Source organism: Schistocerca gregaria, chromosome X, assembly GCF_023897955.1.
Source record: "Schistocerca gregaria isolate iqSchGreg1 chromosome X, iqSchGreg1.2, whole genome shotgun sequence".
Lineage (NCBI taxonomy): Eukaryota > Metazoa > Arthropoda > Insecta > Orthoptera > Acrididae > Schistocerca > Schistocerca gregaria.
Window position 1 is genome coordinate 853523977 of NC_064931.1, and position 19652 is coordinate 853543628.

The 19652-nt window shown below is 49.1% G+C and overlaps 14 non-coding genes across 14 annotated transcripts; all 14 read right to left on the minus strand.

Moving 5' to 3' along the window:
• Positions 1-265: 265 nt before the first annotated feature.
• Trnas-cga (transfer RNA serine (anticodon CGA)) lies at positions 266-340 on the minus strand. Its single transcript has one exon. It is a non-coding gene; the product is annotated as a tRNA-Ser (tRNA).
• A 525-nt stretch (positions 341-865) lies between these two features.
• Trnas-cga (transfer RNA serine (anticodon CGA)) lies at positions 866-940 on the minus strand. The gene has a single exon. It is a non-coding gene; the product is annotated as a tRNA-Ser (tRNA).
• A 1123-nt stretch (positions 941-2063) lies between these two features.
• Trnas-cga (transfer RNA serine (anticodon CGA)) lies at positions 2064-2138 on the minus strand. The gene has a single exon. It is a non-coding gene; the product is annotated as a tRNA-Ser (tRNA).
• Positions 2139-2363: 225 nt separating this feature from the next.
• Positions 2364-2438, minus strand: Trnas-cga (transfer RNA serine (anticodon CGA)). Its single transcript has one exon. It is a non-coding gene; the product is annotated as a tRNA-Ser (tRNA).
• Positions 2439-2963: 525 nt separating this feature from the next.
• On the minus strand, positions 2964-3038 carry Trnas-cga (transfer RNA serine (anticodon CGA)). Its single transcript has one exon. It is a non-coding gene; the product is annotated as a tRNA-Ser (tRNA).
• Positions 3039-3701: 663 nt separating this feature from the next.
• On the minus strand, positions 3702-3775 carry Trnas-cga (transfer RNA serine (anticodon CGA)). Its single transcript has one exon. It is a non-coding gene; the product is annotated as a tRNA-Ser (tRNA).
• Positions 3776-4301: 526 nt separating this feature from the next.
• Positions 4302-4376, minus strand: Trnas-cga (transfer RNA serine (anticodon CGA)). The gene has a single exon. It is a non-coding gene; the product is annotated as a tRNA-Ser (tRNA).
• A 225-nt stretch (positions 4377-4601) lies between these two features.
• Positions 4602-4676, minus strand: Trnas-cga (transfer RNA serine (anticodon CGA)). Its single transcript has one exon. It is a non-coding gene; the product is annotated as a tRNA-Ser (tRNA).
• A 225-nt stretch (positions 4677-4901) lies between these two features.
• Trnas-cga (transfer RNA serine (anticodon CGA)) lies at positions 4902-4976 on the minus strand. The gene has a single exon. It is a non-coding gene; the product is annotated as a tRNA-Ser (tRNA).
• A 524-nt stretch (positions 4977-5500) lies between these two features.
• Trnas-cga (transfer RNA serine (anticodon CGA)) lies at positions 5501-5574 on the minus strand. Its single transcript has one exon. It is a non-coding gene; the product is annotated as a tRNA-Ser (tRNA).
• Positions 5575-6699: 1125 nt separating this feature from the next.
• Positions 6700-6774, minus strand: Trnas-cga (transfer RNA serine (anticodon CGA)). Its single transcript has one exon. It is a non-coding gene; the product is annotated as a tRNA-Ser (tRNA).
• A 1425-nt stretch (positions 6775-8199) lies between these two features.
• Trnas-cga (transfer RNA serine (anticodon CGA)) lies at positions 8200-8274 on the minus strand. The gene has a single exon. It is a non-coding gene; the product is annotated as a tRNA-Ser (tRNA).
• Positions 8275-9698: 1424 nt separating this feature from the next.
• On the minus strand, positions 9699-9773 carry Trnas-cga (transfer RNA serine (anticodon CGA)). The gene has a single exon. It is a non-coding gene; the product is annotated as a tRNA-Ser (tRNA).
• A 2325-nt stretch (positions 9774-12098) lies between these two features.
• Positions 12099-12173, minus strand: Trnas-cga (transfer RNA serine (anticodon CGA)). Its single transcript has one exon. It is a non-coding gene; the product is annotated as a tRNA-Ser (tRNA).
• Positions 12174-19652: the final 7479 nt, after the last annotated feature.

Here is a 19652-nt window from a genome sequence, read left to right on the forward strand (position 1 = left end):
CTTTCGCGGGCAAGTGCTCTACAAACTGAGCTACCGAAGCACGACCCACGCCCGGTACTCACAGCTTTACTTCTGCCAGTATCCGTCTCCTACCTTCCAAACATTACAGAAGCTCTTCTGCGAGACATGCAGAACTAGCACTCCTGAAAGAAAGGATACTGTGAGACATGGCTTAGCCACAGCCTGGGGGATGTTTCCACAATGAGATTTTCACTCTGCAGCGGAGTGTGCGCTGATATGAAACTTCCTGGCAGATTAAAACTGTGTGCCCGACCGAGACTCGAACTCGGGACCTTTGCCTTTCGCGGGCAAGTGCTCTACCAACTGAGCTACCGAAGCACGATCCACGCCCGGTACTCACAGCTTTACTTCTGCCAGTATCCGTCTCCTACCTTCCAAACTTTACAGAAGCTCTTCTGCGAGACATGCAGAACTAGCACTCCTGAAAGAAAGGATACTGTGGAGACATGGCTTAGCCACAGCCTGGGGGATGTTTCCACAATGAGATTTTCACTCTGCAGCGGAGTGTGCACTGATATGAAACTTCCTGGCAGATTAAAACTGTGTGCCCGACCGAGACTCGAATTCGGGACCTTTGCCTTTTGCGGGCAAGTGCTCTACCAACTGAGCTACCCAAGCACGACCCACGCCCGCTACTCACAGCTTTACTTCTGCCAGTATCCGTCTCCTACCTTCCAAACTTTACAGAAGTTCTTCTGCGAGACATGCAGAACTAGCACTCCTGAAAGAAAGGATACTGTGGAGACATGGCTTAGCCACAGCCTGGGGGATGTTTCCAGAATGAGATTTTCACTCTGCAGCGGAGTGTGCGCTGATATGAAACTTCCTGGCAGATTAAAACTGTGTGCCCGACCGAGACTCGAACTCGGGACCTTTGCCTTTCGCGGGCAAGTGCTCTACCAACTGAGCTACCGAAGCACGACCCACCCCGGTACTCACAGCTTTACTTCTGCCAGAATCCGTCTCCTACCTTCCAAACTTTACAGAAGCTCTTCTGCGAGACATGCAGAACTAGCACTCCTGAAAGAAAGGATACTGTGGAGACATGGCTTAGCCACAGCTTGGGGGATGTTTCCACAATGAGATTTTCACTCTGCAGCGGAGTGTGCACTAATATGAAACTTCCTGGCAGATTAAAACTGTGAGCCCGACCGAGACTCGGACTCGGGACCTTTGCCTTTCGCGGGCAAGTGCTCTACCAACTGAGCTACCGAAGCACGACCCACGCCTGGTACTCACAGATTTACTTCTGCCAGAATCCGTCTCCTACCTTCCAAACTTTAGAGAAGCTCTTCTGCGAGACATGCAGAACTAGCACTCGTGAAAGAAAGGATACTGTGGAGACATGGCTTAGCCACAGCCTGGGGGATGTTTCCAGAATGAGATTTTCACTCTGCAGCGGAGTGTGCGCTGATATGAAACTTCCTGGCAGATTAAAACTGTGGCCCGACCGAGACTCGAACTCGGGACCTTTGCCATTCGCGGGCAAGTGCTCTACCAACTGAGCTACCGAAGCACAACCCACGCCAGGTACTCACAGCTTTACTTCTGCCAGAATCCGTCTCCTACCTTCCAAACTTTACAGAAGCTCTTCTGCGAGACATGCAGAACTAGCACTCCTGAAAGAAAGGATACTGTGGAGACATGGCTTAGCCACAGCCTGGGGGATGTTTCCACAATGAGATTTTCACTCTGCAGCGGAGTGTGCGCTGATATGAAACTTCCTGGCAGATTAAAACTGTGTGCCCGACCGAGACTCGAACTCGGGACCTTTGCCTTTCGCGGGCAAGTGCTCTACCAACTGAGCTACCCAAGCACGACCCACGCCCGCTACTCACAGCTTTACTTCTGCCAGTATCCGTCTCCTACCTTCCAAACTTTACAGAAGCTCTTCTGCGAGACATGCAGAACTAGCACTCCTGAAAGAAAGGATACTGTGGAGACATGGCTTAGCCACAGCCTGGGGGATGTTTCCACAATGAGATTTTCACTCTGCAGCGGAGTGTGCGCTGATATGAAACTTCCTGGCAGATTAAAACTGTGTGCCCGACCGAGACTCGAACTCGGGACCTTTGCCTTTCGCGGGCAAGTGCTCTACCAACTGAGCTACCGAAGCACGATCCACGCCCGGTACTCACAGCTTTACTTCTGCCAGTATCCGTCTCCTACCTTCGAAACTTTACAGAAGCTCTTCTGCGAGACATGCAGAACTAGAACTCCTGAAAGAAAGGGTACTGTGGAGACATGGCTTAGCCACAGCCTGGGGGATGTTTCCACAATGAGATTTTCACTCTGCAGCGGAGTGTGCCCTGATATGAAACTTCCTGGCAGATTAAAACTGTGTGCCCGACCGAGACTCGAACTCGGGACCTTTGCCTTTCGCGGGCAAGTGCTCTACCAACTGAGCTACCGAAGCACGATCCACGCCCGGTACTCACAGCTTTACTTCTGCCAGTATCCGTCTCCTACCTTCGAAACTTTACAGAAGCTCTTCTGCGAGACATGCAGAACTAGCACTCCTGAAAGAAAGGATACTGTGGAGACATGGCTTAGCCACAGCCTGGGGGATGTTTCCAGAATGAGATTTTCACTCTGCAGCGGAGTGTGCACTGATATGAAACTTCCTGGCAGATTAAAACTGTGTGCCCGACCGAGACTCGAACTCGGGACCTTTGCCTTTTGCGGGCAAGTGCTCTACCAACTGAGCTACCCAAGCACGACCCACGCCCGCTACTCACAGCTTTACTTCTGCCAGTATCCGTCTCCTACCTTCCAAACTTTACAGAAGTTCTTCTGCGAGACATGCAGAACTAGCACTCCTGAAAGAAAGGATACTGTGGAGACATGGCTTAGCCACAGCCTGGGGGATGTTTCCAGAATGAGATTTTCACTCTGCAGCAGAGTGTGCGCTGATATGAAACTTCCTGGCAGATTAAAACTGTGTGCCCGACCGAGACTCGAACTCGGGACCTTTGCCTTTCGCGGGCAAGTGCTCTACCAACTGAGCTACCGAAGCACGACCCACCCCCGGTACTCACAGCTTTACTTCTGCCAGAATCCGTCTCCTACCTTCCAAACTTTACAGAAGCTCTTCTGCGAGACATGCAGAACTAGCACTCCTGAAAGAAAGGATACTGTGGAGACATGGCTTAGCCACAGCTTGGGGGATGTTTCCACAATGAGATTTCTGCCAGAATCCGTCTCCTACCTTCCAAACTTTACAGAAGCTCTTCTGCGAGACATGCAGAACTAGCACTCCTGAAAGAAAGGATACTGTGGAGACATGGCTTAGCCACAGCTTGGGGGATGTTTCCACAATGAGATTTTCACTCTGCAGCGGAGTGTGCACTAATATGAAACTTCCTGGCAGATTAAACCTGTGTGCCTGACTGAGACTCGAACTCGGGACCTTTGCCTTTCGCGAGCAAATGCTCTACCAACTGAGCTACCGAAGCACTACCCACGCCCGGTACTCACAGCTTTACTTCTGCCAGAATCCGTCTCCTACCTTCCAAACTTTACAGAAGCTCTTCTGCGAGACATGCAGAACTAGCACTCCTGAAAGAAAGGATACTGTGGAGACATGGCTTAGCCACAGCTTGGGGGATGTTTCCACAATGAGATTTTCACTCTGCAGCGGAGTGTGCGCCGATATGAAACTTCCTGGCAGATTAAAACTGTGGCCCGACCGAGACTCGAACTCGGGACCTTTGCCTTTCGCGGGCAAGTGCTCTACCAACTGAGCTACCGAAGCACGACCCGCGCCCGGTACTCACAGCTTTACTTCTGCCAGTATCCGTCTCCTACCTTCCAAACTTTACAGAAGCTCTTCTGCGAGACATGCAGAACTAGCACTCCTGAAAGAAAGGATACTGTGGAGACATGGCTTAGCCACAGCCTGGGGGATGTTTCCACAATGAGATTTTCACTCTGCAGCGGAGTGTGCGCTGATATGAAACTTCCTGGCAGATTAAAACTGTGTTCCCGACCGAGACTCGAACTCAGGACCTTTGCCATTCGCGGGCAAGTGCTCTACAAACTGAGCTACCGAAGCACGACCCACGCCCGGTACTCACAGCTTTACTTCTGCCAGTATCCGTCTCCTACCTTCCAAACATTACAGAAGCTCTTCTGCGAGACATGCAGAACTAGCACTCCTGAAAGAAAGGATACTGTGGAGACATGGCTTAGCCACAGCCTGGGGGATGTTTCCACAATGAGATTTTCACTCTGCAGCGGAGTGTGCGCTGATATGAAACTTCCTGGCAGATTAAAACTGTGTGCCCGACCGAGACTCGAACTCGGGACCTTTGCCTTTCGCGGGCAAGTGCTCTACCAACTGAGCTACCGAAGCACGATCCACGCCCGGTACTCACAGCTTTACTTCTGCCAGTATCCGTCTCCTACCTTCGAAACTTTACAGAAGCTCTTCTGCGAGACATGCAGAACTAGCACTCCTGAAAGAAAGGGTACTGTGGAGACATGGCTTAGCCACAGCCTGGGGGATGTTTCCACAATGAGATTTTCACTCTGCAGCGGAGTGTGCCCTGATATGAAACTTCCTGGCAGATTAAAACTGTGTGCCCGACCGAGACTCGAACTCGGGACCTTTGCCTTTCGCGGGCAAGTGCTCTACCAACTGAGCTACCGAAGCACGATCCACGCCCGGTACTCACAGCTTTACTTCTGCCAGTATCCGTCTCCTACCTTCCAAACTTTACAGAAGTTCTTCTGCGAGACATGCAGAACTAGCACTCCTGAAAGAAAGGATACTGTGGAGACATGGCTTAGCCACAGCCTGGGGGATGTTTCCAGAATGAGATTTTCACTCTGCAGCGGAGTGTGCGCTGATATGAAACTTCCTGGCAGATTAAAACTGTGTGCCCGACCGAGACTCGAACTCGGGACCTTTGCCTTTCGCGGGCAAGTGCTCTACCAACTGAGCTACCGAAGCACGACCCACCCCCGGTACTCACAGCTTTACTTCTGCCAGAATCCGTCTCCTACCTTCCAAACTTTACAGAAGCTCTTCTGCGAGACATGCAGAACTAGCACTCCTGAAAGAAAGGATACTGTGGAGACATGGCTTAGCCACAGCTTGGGGGATGTTTCCACAATGAGATTTTCACTCTGCAGCGGAGTGTGCACTAATATGAAACTTCCTGGCAGATTAAACCTGTGTGCCTGACTGAGACTCGAACTCGGGACCTTTGCCTTTCGCGAGCAAATGCTCTACCAACTGAGCTACCGAAGCACGACCCACGCCCGGTACTCACAGCTTTACTTCTGCCAGAATCCGTCTCCTACCTTCCAAACTTTACAGAAGCTCTTCTGCGAGACATGCAGAACTAGCACTCCTGAAAGAAAGGATACTGTGGAGACATGGCTTAGCCACAGCTTGGGGGATGTTTCCACAATGAGATTTTCACTCTGCAGCGGAGTGTGCGCCGATATGAAACTTCCTGGCAGATTAAAACTGTGGCCCGACCGAGACTCGAACTCGGGACCTTTGCCTTTCGCGGGCAAGTGCTCTACCAACTGAGCTACCGAAGCACGACCCACGCCCGGTACTCACAGCTTTACTTCTGCCAGTATCCGTCTCCTACCTTCCAAACTTTACAGAAGCTCTTCTGCGAGACATGCAGAACTAGCACTCCTGAAAGAAAGGATACTGTGGAGACATGGCTTAGCCACAGCCTGGGGGATGTTTCCAGAATGAGATTTTCACTCTGCAGCGGAGTGTGCGCTGATATGAAACTTCCTGGCAGATTAAAACTGTGGCCCGACCGAGACTCGAACTCGGGACCTTTGCCATTCGCGGGCAAGTGCTCTACCAACTGAGCTACCGAAGCACAACCCACGCCAGGTACTCACAGCTTTACTTCTGCCAGAATCAGTCTCCTACCTTCCAAACTTTACAGAAGCTCTTCTGCGAGACATGCAGAACTAGCACTCCTGAAAGAAAGGATACTGTGGAGACATGGCTTAGCCACAGCCTGGGGGATGTTTCCAGAATGAGAATTTCACTCTGCAGCGGAGTGTGCGCTGATATGAAACTTCCTGGCAGATTAAAACTGTGTGCCCGACCGAGACTCGAACTCAGGACCTTTGCCTTTCGCGGGCAAGTGCTCTACCAACTGAGCTACCGAAGCACGACCCGCGCCCGGTACTCACAGCTTTACTTCTGCCAGTATCCGTCTCCTACCTTCCAAACATTACAGAAGCTCTTCTGCGAGACATGCAGAACTAGCACTCCTGAAAGAAAGGATACTGTGGAGACATGGCTTAGCCACAGCCTGGGGGATGTTTCCACAATGAGATTTTCACTTTGCAGCGGAGTGTGCACTGATATGAAACTTCCTGGCAGATTAAACCTGTGTGCCCGACCAAGACTCGAACTGGGGACCTTTGCCTTTCGCGGGCAAATGCTCTACCAACTGAGCTACCGAAGCACAACCCACGCCCGGTACTAACAGCTTTACTTCTGCCAGAATCCGTCTCCTACCTTCCAAACTTTACAGAAGCTCTTCTGCGAGACATGCAGAACTAGCACTCCTGAAAGAAAGGATACTGTGGAGACATGGCTTAGCCACAGCCTGGGGGATGTTTCCACAATGAGATTTTCACTCTGCAGCGGAGTGTGCGCTGATATGAAACTTCCTGGCAGATTAAAACTGTGTGCCCGACCGAGACTCGAACTCGGGACCTTTGCCTTTCGCGGGCAAGTGCTCTACCAACTGAGCTACCGAAGCACGATCCACGCCCGGTACTCACAGCTTTACTTCTGCCAGTATCCGTCTCCTACCTTCCAAACTTTACAGAAGCACTTCTGCGAGACATGCAGAACTAGCACTCCTGAAAGAAAGGATACTGTGGAGACATGGCTTAGCCACAGCCTGGGGGATGTTTCCAGAATAAGATTTTCACTCTGCAGTGGAGTGTGAGCTGATATGAAACTTCCTGGCAGATTAAAACTGTGTGCCCGACCGAGACTCGAACTCGGGACTTTTGCCTTTCGCGGGCAAGTGCTCTACCAACTGAGCTACCCAAGCACGACCCACGCCCGCTACTCACAGCTTTACTTCTGCCAGTATCCGTCTCCTACCTTCCAAACTTTACAGAAGCTCTTCTGCGAGACATGCAGAACTAGCACTCCTGAAAGAAAGGATACTGTGGAGACATGGCTTAGCCACAGCCTGGGGGATGTTTCCACAATGAGATTTTCACTCTGCAGTGGAGTGTGCGCTGATATGAAACTTCCTGGCAGATTAAAACTGTGTTCCCGACCGAGACTCGAACTCAGGACCTTTGCCTTTCGCGGGCAAGTGCTCTACAAACTGAGCTACCGAAGCACGACCCACGCCCGGTACTCACAGCTTTACTTCTGCCAGTATCCGTCTCCTACCTTCCAAACATTACAGAAGCTCTTCTGCGAGACATGCAGAACTAGCACTCCTGAAAGAAAGGATACTGTGGAGACATGGCTTAGCCACAGCCTGGGGGATGTTTCCACAATGAGATTTTCACTCTGCAGCGGAGTGTGCGCTGATATGAAACTTCCTGGCAGATTAAAACTGTGTGCCCGACCGAGACTCGAACTCGGGACCTTTGCCTTTCGCGGGCAAGTGCTCTACCAACTGAGCTACCCAAGCACGATCCACGCCCGGTACTCACAGCTTTACTTCTGCCAGTATCCGTCTCCTACCTTCGAAACTTTACAGAAGCTCTTCTGCGAGACATGCAGAACTAGCACTCCTGAAAGAAAGGGTACTGTGGAGACATGGCTTAGCCACAGCCTGGGGGATGTTTCCAGAATGAGATTTTCACTCTGCAGCGGAGTGTGCACTGATATGAAACTTCCTGGCAGATTAAAACTGTGTGCCCGACCGAGACTCGAACTCGGGACCTTTGCCTTTTGCGGGCAAGTGCTCTACCAACTGAGCTACCCAAGCACGACCCACGCCCGCTACTCACAGCTTTACTTCTGCCAGTATCCGTCTCCTACCTTCCAAACTTTACAGAAGTTCTTCTGCGAGACATGCAGAACTAGCACTCCTGAAAGAAAGGATACTGTGGAGACATGGCTTAGCCACAGCCTGGGGGATGTTTCCAGAATGAGATTTTCACTCTGCAGCGGAGTGTGCGCTGATATGAAACTTCCTGGCAGATTAAAACTGTGTGCCCGACCGAGACTCGAACTCGGGACCTTTGCCTTTCGCGGGCAAGTGCTCTACCAACTGAGCTACCGAAGCACGATCCACGCCCGGTACTCACAGCTTTACTTCTGCCAGAATCCGTCTCCTACCTTCCAAACTTTACAGAAGCTCTTCTGCGAGACATGCAGAACTAGCACTCCTGAAAGAAAGGATACTGTGGAGACATGGCTTAGCCACAGCTTGGGGGATGTTTCCACAATGAGATTTTCACTCTGCAGCGGAGTGTGCACTAATATGAAACTTCCTGGCAGATTAAACCTGTGTGCCTGACTGAGACTCGAACTCGGGACCTTTGCCTTTCGCGAGCAAATGCTCTACCAACTGAGCTAGCGAAGCACGACCCACGCCCGGTACTCACAGCTTTACTTCTGCCAGAATCCGTCTCCTACCTTCCAAACTTTACAGAAGCTCTTCTGCGAGACATGCAGAACTAGCACTCCTGAAAGAAAGGATACTGTGGAGACATGGCTTAGCCACAGCTTGGGGGATGTTTCCACAATGAGATTTTCACTCTGCAGCGGAGTGTGCGCTGATATGAAACTTCCTGGCAGATTAAAACTGTGGCCCGACCGAGACTCGAACTCAGGACCTTTGCCTTTCGCGGGCAAGTGCTCTACCAACTGAGCTACCGAAGCACGACCCACGCCCGGTACTCACAGCTTTACTTCTGCCAGTATCCGTCTCCTACCTTCCAAACTTTAGAGAAGCTCTTCTGCGAGACATGCAGAACTAGCACTCCTGAAAGAAAGGATACTGTGGAGACATGGCTTAGCCACAGCCTGGGGGATGTTTCCAGAATGAGATTTTCACTCTGCAGCGGAGTGTGCGCTGATATGAAACTTCCTGGCAGATTAAAACTGTGTGCCCGACCGAGACTCGAACTCAGGACCTTTGCCTTTCGCGGGCAAGTGCTCTACCAACTGAGCTACCGAAGCACGACCCGCGCCCGGTACTCACAGCTTTACTTCTGCCAGTATCCGTCTCCTACCTTCCAAACATTACAGAAGCTCTTCTGCGAGACATGCAGAACTAGCACTCCTGAAAGAAAGGATACTGTGGAGACATGGCTTAGCCACAGCCTGGGGGATGTTTCCACAATGAGATTTTCACTTTGCAGCGGAGTGTGCACTGATATGAAACTTCCTGGCAGATTAAACCTGTGTGCCCGACCAAGACTCGAACTCGGGACCTTTGCCTTTCGCGGGCAAATGCTCTACCAACTGAGCTACCGAAGCACAACCCACGCCCGGTACTAACAGCTTTACTTCTGCCAGAATCCGTCTCCTACCTTCCAAACTTTACAGAAGCTCTTCTGCGAGACATGCAGAACTAGCACTCCTGAAAGAAAGGATACTGTGGAGACATGGCTTAGCCACAGCCTGGGGGATGTTTCCACAATGAGATTTTCACTCTGCAGCGGAGTGTGCGCTGATATGAAACTTCCTGGCAGATTAAAACTATGTGCCCGACCGAGACTCGAACTCGGGACCTTTGCCTTTCGCGGGCAAGTGCTCTACCAACTGAGCTACCGAAGCACGATCCACGCCCGGTACTCACAGCTTTACTTCTGCCAGTATCCGTCTCCTACCTTCCAAACTTTACAGAAGCACTTCTGCGAGACATGCAGAACTAGCACTCCTGAAAGAAAGGATACTGTGGAGACATGGCTTAGCCACAGCCTGGGGGATGTTTCCAGAATAAGATTTTCACTCTGCAGTGGAGTGTGAGCTGATATGAAACTTCCTGGCAGATTAAAACTGTGTGCCCGACCGAGACTCGAACTCGGGACCTTTGCCTTTCGCGGGCAAGTGCTCTACCAACTGAGCTACCCAAGCACGACCCACGCCCGCTACTCACAGCTTTACTTCTGCCAGTATCCGTCTCCTACCTTCCAAACTTTACAGAAGCTCTTCTGCGAGACATGCAGAACTAGCACTCCTGAAAGAAAGGATACTGTGGAGACATGGCTTAGCCACAGCCTGGGGGATGTTTCCAGAATGAGATTTTCACTCTGCAGCGGAGTGTGCGCTGATATGAAACTTCCTGGCAGATTAAAACTGTGTGCCCGACCGAGACTCGAACTTGGGACCTTCGCCTTTCGCGGGCAAGTGCTCTACCAACTGAGCTACCGAAGCACGACCCACCCCCGGTACTCACAGCTTTACTTCTGCCAGAATCCGTCTCCTACCTTCCAAACTTTACAGAAGCTCTTCTGCGAGACATGCAGAACTAGCACTCCTGAAAGAAAGGATACTGTGGAGACATGGCTTAGCCACAGCCTGGGGGATGTTTCCACAATGAGATTTTCACTCTGCAGTGGAGTGTGCACTAATATGAAACTTCCTGGCAGATTAAACCTGTGTGCCTGACTGAGACTCGAACTCGGGACCTTTGCCTTTCGCGGGCAAATGCTCTACCAACTGAGCTAGCGAAGCACGACCCACGCCCGGTACTCACAGCTTTACTTCTGCCAGTATCCATCTCCTACCTTCCAAACTTTACAGAAGCACTTCTGCGAGACATGCAGAACTAGCACTCCTGAAAGAAAGGATACTGTGGAGACATGGCTTAGCCACAGCCTGGGGGATGTTTCCAGAATGAGATTTTCACTCCGCAGCGGAGTGTGCGCTGATATGAAACTTCCTGGCAGATTAAAACTGTGTGCCCGACCGAGACTCGAACTCAGGAACTTTGCCTTTCGCGGGCAAGTGCTCTACCAACTGAGCTACCGAAGCACGACCCACGCCCGGTACTCACAGCTTTACTTCTGCCATAATCAGTCTCCTACCTTCCAAACTTTACAGAAGCTCTTCTGCGAGACATGCAGAACTAGCACTCCTGAAAGAAAGGATACTGTGGAGACATGGCTTAGCCACAGCCTGGGGGATGTTTCCACAATGAGATTTTCACTTTGCAGCGGAGTGTGCACTGATATGAAACTTATTGGCAGATTAAACCTGTATGCCCGACCGAGACTCGAACTCGGGACCTTTGCCTTTCGCGGGAAAATGCTCTACCAACTGAGCTACCGAAGCACAACCCACGCCCGGTACTAACAGCTTTACTTCTGCCAGAATCCGTCTCCTACCTTCCAAACTTTACAGAAGCTCTTCTGCGAGACATGCAGAACTAGCACTCCTGAAAGAAAGGATACTGTGGAGACATGGCTTAGCCACAGCCTGGGGGATGTTTCCACAATGAGATTTTCACTCTGCAGCGGAGTGTGCGCTGATATGAAACTTCCTGGCAGATTAAAACTGTGTGCCCGACCGAGACTCGAACTCGGGACCTTTGCCTTACGCGGCCAAGTGCTCTACCAACTGAGTTACCGAAGCACGATCCACGCCCGGTACTCACAGCTTTACTTCTGCCAGTATCCGTCTCCTACCTTCGAAACTTTACAGAAGCACTTCTGCGAGACATGCAGAACTAGCACTCCTGAAAGAAAGGATACTGTGGAGACATGGCTTAGCCACAGCCTGGGGGATGTTTCCAGAATGAGATTTTCACTCTGCAGCGGAGTGTGCGCTGATATGAAACTTCCTGGCAGATTAAAACTGTGTTACCGACCGAGACTCGAACTCGGGACCTTTGCCTTTCGCGGGCAAGTGCTCTACCAACTGAGCTACCGAAGCACGACCCACGCCTGGTACTCACAGCTTTACTTCTGCCAGGATCCGTCTCCTACCTTCCAAACTTTACAGAAGCACTTCTGCGAGACATGCAGAACTAGCACTCCTGAAAGAAAGGATACTGTGGGGACATGGCTTAGCCACAGCCTGGGGGATGTTTCCAGAATAAGATTTTCACTCTGCAGTGGAGTGTGCGCTGATATGAAACTTCCTGGCAGATTAAAACTGTGTGCCCGACCGAGACTCGAACTCGGGACCTTTGCCTTTCGCGGGCAAGTGCTCTACCAACTGAGCTACCGAAGCACAACCCACGCCCGGTACTCACAGCTTTACTTCTGCCAGGATCCGTCTCCTACCTTCCAAACTTTACAGAAGCACTTCTGCGAGACATGCAGAACTAGCATTCATGAAAAAAAGGATACTGTGGAGACATGGCTTAGCCACAGCCTGGGGGATGTTTCCAGAATGAGATTTTCACTCTGCAGTGGAGTGTGCGCTGATATGAAACTTCCTGGCAGATTAAAACTGTGTGCCCGACCGAGACTCGAACTCGGGACCTTAGCCTTTCGCGGGCGATTGCTCTACCATGTGAGCTACTGAAGCACGACCCACGCCCGGTACTCACAGCTTTACTTCTGCCAGTATCCGTCTCCTACCTTCCAAACTTTACAGAAGCTCTTCTGCGAGACATGCAGAACTAGCACTCCTGAAAGAAAGGATACTGTGGAGACATGGCTTAGCCACAGCCTGGGGGATGTTTCCAGAATGAGATTTTCACTCTGCAGCGGAGTGTGCGCTGATTTGAAACTTCCTGGCAGATTAAAACTGTGGCCCGACCGAGACTCGAACTCGGGACCTTTGGCATTCGCGGGCAAGTGCTCTACCAACTGAGCTACCGAAGCACAACCCACGCCATGTACTCACAGCTTTACTTCTGCCAGTATCCGTCTCCTACCTTCCAAACTTTACAGAAGCTCTTCTGCGAGACATGCAGAACTAGCACTCCTGAAAGAAAGGATACTGTGGAGACATGGCTTAGCCACAGCCTGGGGGATGTTTCCACAATGAGATTTTCACTCTGCAGTGGAGTGTGCGCTGATATGAAACTTCCTGGCAGATTAAAACTCTGTGGCCGACCGAGACTCGAACTCAGGACCTTTGCCTTTCGCGGGCAAGTGCTCTACCAACTGAGCTACCGAAGCACGACCCACGCCCGGTACTCACAGCTTTACTTCTGCCAGTATCCGTCTCCTACCTTCCAAACATTACAGAAGCTCTTCTGCGAGACATGCAGAACTAGCACTCCTGAAAGAAAGGATACTGTGGAGACATGGCTTAGCCACAGCCTGGGGGATGTTTCCACAATGAGATTTTCACTTTGCAGCGGAGTGTGCACTGATATGAAACTTCGTGGCAGATTAAACCTGTGTGCCCGACCGTGACTCGAACTCGGGACCTTTGCCTTTCGCGGGCAAATGCTCTACCAACTGAGCTACCGAAGCACAACCCACGCCCGGTACTAACAGCTTTACTTCTGCCAGAATCCGTCACCTACCTTCCAAACTTTACAGAAGCTCTTCTGCGAGACATGCAGAACTAGCACTCCTGAAAGAAAGGATACTGTGGAGACATGGCTTAGCCACAGCCTGGGGGATGTTTCCACAATGAGATTTTCACTCTGCAGCGGAGTGTGCGCTGATATGAAACTTCCTGGCAGATTAAAACTGTGTGCCCGACCGAGACTCGAACTCGGGACCTTTGCCTTACGCGGCCAAGTGCTCTACCAACTTTTTTTTTTTTTTTTGGGCCTCCCTTCTCCCCACACAGCCCATCCAGTCGCTCTCCTTTTATGCCTTCTTCGGCGAGATTCTATGCTATATCGACAGATTTTTTTTCAAATTTACTGTGACAGTTAGGGAAATGAAATGATGTTTGGCTTCTTCGCCATGTGAGGCTTCTCCTCCGTAGAACTGAAAATTGAAAAATTAAGGCTTCTTGGGAATTAATAAATTGTCACTCTTGCTTCATACTGAAAAAATTAAACAAAAATAGAAAGATTGTAACTGAGGAACACGTGCAAGAAGCTTCCACTGCATTGTGTGCAACGAAACCACCTTCCGATATTACCGAGATCCTGGAAAATCATCATAGATGAAAGTAGTTGCTGGAGATATGGGGTTCATCCAGCAGTAAGTGTGAAGCCGCAGTGCCGTTTCGGGGTTCTGTCCGAGGCCTTCACGGCTACCGTAGCGGCCCTGGGGCACACGAAGTCCCCACCGTACTTCACCCTCAACAGCGATCCCCTACTTTGGCCTGTGACTACATTTTTCGTAGACGAGGGCTATTAAGATGTTTATCCAATCCCTTGTCTCTGAAACAGAATGTGTAACATGTTACCAAAAGTTTTTTTGTGGTCCCTGTGCGTACATATCTGATAATATTTTGCTCGTTCGTATAATTCGTATTCTAAAACACGGTCATTGCCGTGTTCAGATATAACGTAATGTACATAATTGCCAAACAACCACAACACAGCATTGGTTTTCTGGACAGGGAAGAAAACACCATCGGGGAAGAGTAATTTTTCAACATTGATCTCAGTACTAACAGTTCTGGTTATAAAGGCTACCCGCCGTTGGAGTCCCCTCCATATTTCGGCGTATCCGCCACAGAGAAAGCGGTGGATCAATGTGTCAACTGCGTCACATCGGGTGCACACAATCGTGTCACTAAGACCAATGGAGTGCAACTTTTCGTTAGTGGAAACTACGTTATTAACAACTCGGTACCAGGTTGCCTGAATGTCGGAAGACAGTTCACGATTACTAATATTTTTCCAAATTCTTTTCCAGTCTTTGTCGGGATATCTGCACTCCATTTTGTTGACATGTTCTTTCGTTGTTAAGAGTTCCATTAATTTCCTGCAATTCCTTGATTGTGGATTCGTGACAATACTGTCCATGTAGCTAATCTCTAAAAAGAACTGGCGAATATATTTCAATTTATAATTAATTCCGCATATATTTATGGGTGGACGTAAATTTTCTGGCTGTAGGAGTCGATACAGCCTGGCTGTAATACTATGTGGATGTTTTTCTATAATTTGTAGGGTCCTCTTTATATATAACGCCGTAGTCTTCCGCCATATATCTGTTAAACCTAGGCCACCTTCAGCGGAAGGTAACGTAACTGTATCGACTGCTACTCTAAAAATATTCCCTGTCCATATAAATCGGCAAATGATACTCATTATACGTTTGGCAATGGGTTTCGAAACTGGCAATATTTGACCTATATATATAGCTTTTGATAAAATGGAACAATTAATTATTCTGATTCGTTGTTTAATGTTCAGATGTCTGGTCTGATTGAGTATTGTGGCTCCTCTGATTGTATCCAGTACTTTCTTCCAATTGTAGGTCATGGTCTGAAGCGGACATCGGTAAAAGGTGACACCCAGAGCGGTGTGACGATCGACGGAGCGTGCCCATTCCAAACGGACATCTTGAAGACCTTTAAGATTTAAAAACGAACTCTTCACCTCGTTAACCCTAGCGCCTGTAGCTTCACAAAAGATCTGAATATTCGTTGTTAATTTCTCTAAATCTTCGTTACTACGAATAACCACTCCAACGTCATCAGCATATGCATTGGTGACGTTGTTAACGCCAGATATCGTGATGCCCTCAAGATCGACATCGAGTCTCCTTAGTAAAGGCTCCAGTGCAACAACATACAGGAGCATTGACAAAGGACTTCCCTGCGGGACGCCGTTGCGAATTTCAATGGGTGGAGTGAAATGCCCATTTACAGACACTTGTGTTTGGATGCCTTCAACAATGTTAATTAAAACTTGCACAAAATGTTGACTAAAACCCACATAGGTCAACGTTCTGAACAAAAATAAGTGGTTGACCCTGTCAAAAGCCTTTGAGAAGTCGATAAAGGCAAGGCCTCCTGGTGAGGATGACGTTGCAAAAATTGCAGAGACATCCCTATATTCACAAACAGTTTTAAAAATATTCCGCCCCGAGAGACAGGTTTGGTGGTCACCTATGATCTTCTCCATTAGAGGTCTCAGTCTTTCCTTCAGTACACGTGCAATTATTTTATAATCCGAGTTCATCAAACATATTGGTCTCAATTGATTGAGATCTTTAACTGTCGCGTTCCTTCCCTTTGGTATTAGCACAGTTACGCTTTCTTTGAACTCGCGTGGAACAGTAACACCTTGCAACACTTCATTTATCACTTCTGTGAATTGATTACCGATGAGAGGCAAAAATTTACAATAAAACTCTACAGGCAAGCCATCAGGCCCTGGGGACTTACGGGTAGGCGAATATTTAAGTATATCAAACACCTCCTCACATGTGATCGCAGTGGTAAGGGACACATTGTCCTCGTCATTGATAACGTTGTCGATACCTGTAGTTCGTAGCAAATCGTTCGCACAGTCTAGATTATACCGGGTATCAGTATATAACGTACGATAAAATCCATAAACTGCATTTAAAATGTCAGAGTGTTCCGTCAGCACCCGGTTATCGCCCACTCTAAGACAAGCAATAAAGGCTCGTCTTCTATTTCTTTCATGTTCGAGTAAGTGGTACAGCGATGCGTTTTCGTCCTCCACCGTTGTCGGGACACGAGATTTAATTTTTAAACCCTCCAGCTGTTGTCGCTTGAGACTTATGAGGTGAGCCTTGATCTTCTTTATTTCAATGAAAACCTCATCAGTCATCTGCTGAGCTGATAGTTCCCTTAAGCATGTATAGTAAAATTCAACGGTATTGCGAGACCACATCGCTCGCTCCCTCCCGTAAGCTATTAGGGATGATCTCAATTTCTTTTTAGCACATGATGTCCACCACGCAAGGCGAGAGCTGTATTTATGGCGCATACGTAGAGCAGCCTGCCATACCTCCGCTACTGTTCTTGATAGGGCACCCTCGAACAACATATGGGTATTCAGCTTCCATAAGGGGCGACCCCAATACGTTCCTTGCTTCTGAAACCGAATGCTGCATTTCACTGCGAGATGGTCCGAAAAGGTAGTGGGAATTACTTCGATACTACTGATTTTATTTTCCAGGTTTGCTGTGACGTATATTCTGTCTATTCTGCTTTGCGAGCGACTACTGATGTACGTAAATTTGACTAACGTGGGGTATTTGCTTTCCCACACGTCTGTCCACTTCATGTTTGTCACCAAAGCCGCCAGTTCCCTGGAGAAGTTAAAATTTGGTCGCTGATCCTTTTTGTGAAGTACACAATTAAAGTCACCACCGATTAAAGCTTCCGCCGGATTCCCCTTAAGTAAATAGACCATATCGTTCTTAAAAAAATTAGCCCTATCATCTCTAGCGTTGTTGCCAGAGGGGACATATACATTTAAAACAGTAGTAGTAAAAATTTTACAACTGATGCCCCTCCCATTTTCTAACAGACAGATATCCTTCACATCAATACCATCTTTGACAAGGATCGCAGTCCCACATGTGGCTTCCGGTGCAATATTTAAAATCTCTTGAAAACCTGGGACATAAAAGTTGTGGACATTAAATTCCTGTAGGAGGGCTATATCAGTATCCGACTGGTAAAGGAAATCTTTTAAAGAAGCGACTTTCGTTTCACTGCGAATCCGATTTATATTGATCGTGGTCACATTATATGTCAGTTCCGTTGGCATAGGTGCAGGTAAAAGAAATTGGCTAATGAAGTATACCCCATGCAGAGTCACGTCTGTACCATTCCATTCTGTCTGTCAGAAAGAAAAATAGACATTAAAAAAAAAAAATTAAATGCCACTAGCATGTGTCAGGTCCATCTCCATTCCGTGGTCGGTGCGATCTTCTTGGGCATCGGCCCAATCAAGTCCTTTTCCTGAGACAGTTCGGTCTAAATCCATAGTAGTGCCGGTCTGCAAACCTGCGACGCCAAGCGGTGCGCGAGGTTGTTGTTGAAGATCATCTGCATCGGCACGACTCATCTCCGCTTCAGTACACTCGTTAACTCGTGCTACTGGGCATTGTTCTCGTAGTCGTTCATTATCCCTTAAATGTTTTAACTTTTCCCGCAATGCAGGAGCTAAACTCTCTGCTGCTTTGTGTGCCAATCTCCTCTTCTTGCCTTTCTTCGAAGATCTCTTCGGCGATCTAGCAGGAGATGAAGTTTGCGACCTGTCAGGAGAAGTACCGGATGATACGTCTGACGTCGCCTGTTCCTTTTTTCGGACAAAAGTCCGCGTATCGCATTCCACAACGGCAGAAGGAGGCGCATCTTTTTCCATGGCTCCCACTGGTAGCAACCCAGTCTCCAATTCTACACTATCGCTCGTTGTGGTTTCCTTGACGCAAGTGTCTTCTGTGGGCGCCAACGTGAAACCAATGTCCAGATTGCTATCTTCGTTCATAGTTCCCGCAGAGTGGATGCCTGGAGCGTCCACTCCTCGGAAGCTAGTGGCAATATCCTCACGTTGGTGGGAATCCTGACGACGCAAGGAAACCTCCGTTGCGGGTATTTGGGGATCTTCGGCCGAGTCCGCGGAAGAACGAGCAACCACAGTGGGAGAGTTGGAAAAAGTTGGCGTCGGCATAGATTCGAGGGGCGCGGAGCTGATCGGCAGACCATCCGCAAATCTAGAGCTTGAAGCCGGAGTATCATCGACAACCGCCCGCAAGGCAGCAGGCTCCCCGCGCACAGGCGGCACCGACTCGCCTCGGCTGCGGAAGTCAGCAGCGGCAGCGTATGACAACTTCATACCAACAACAGGGCCGGAGCTCGGCATCTCGTCACGCGGTAACTGCGGGACACGCCTCCGTGAACATTCTGCACGAATGTGTTCCGTGGAATTGCATAAAGCGCAAGTCCGCGGTTGCCCATCATAGATAATCAAAGCACGATACCCACAAATATTAAGATAAGAGGGGACATGCTTCTGTAATTCAATCTTAATTTGCCTTACGCCGTTCAAGACAGGAAACATATGAGCTTCAGACCACCTTTCTGCCACATTGGAAATAATTCTGCCATAAGGCCGAAGGGCAACATTAAGTTCTTCGGGCGGAATTTCAAAAGGGAGCTCAAACACTCTGATCGTACGAATCCCGTACCCAGCATGACTAACAGCAACGTCACTCACATTCCCATCAGAATGATTAAACTTCACGCTACCTCCGCAACGATCCACAATGGAACTACATAATTCTGGACTTTTCATCTTCAGATACACAGCATTTGTCACAAACGAGAGATAAACTCCGACAACATCATCACCGTTAATCAATACTTTTTCGATAAACCATGCTTTAATTTCAAACGCTTTAGGTCGAACGAAATTTCGATCGAAAGTAAACTTGATTGTGTCTTTCCTCAAATAATTCGACCTATTCATTCTAGAACTTCATGAATACAAGTGCAACACGAATAGCGGCTTAGCAGCACCACTAACCTCAAACGCAGCGACTCAGCCTATGTTTACTACAGCCAGACGTCCAGCTCCGCCACACGTCCGTCCCGCTCGGCGGCTGACTCGCAACTGCGCAACTGAGCTACCGAAGCACGATCCACGCCCGGTACTCACAGCTTTACTTCTGCCAGTATCCGTCTCCTACCTTCGAAACTTTACAGAAGCACTTCTGCGAGACATGCAGAACTAGCACTCCTGAAAGAAAGGATACTGTGGAGACATGGCTTAGCCACAGCCTGGGGGATGTTTCCAGAATGAGATTTTCACTCTGCAGCGGAGTGTGCGCTGATATGAAACTTCCTGGCAGATTAA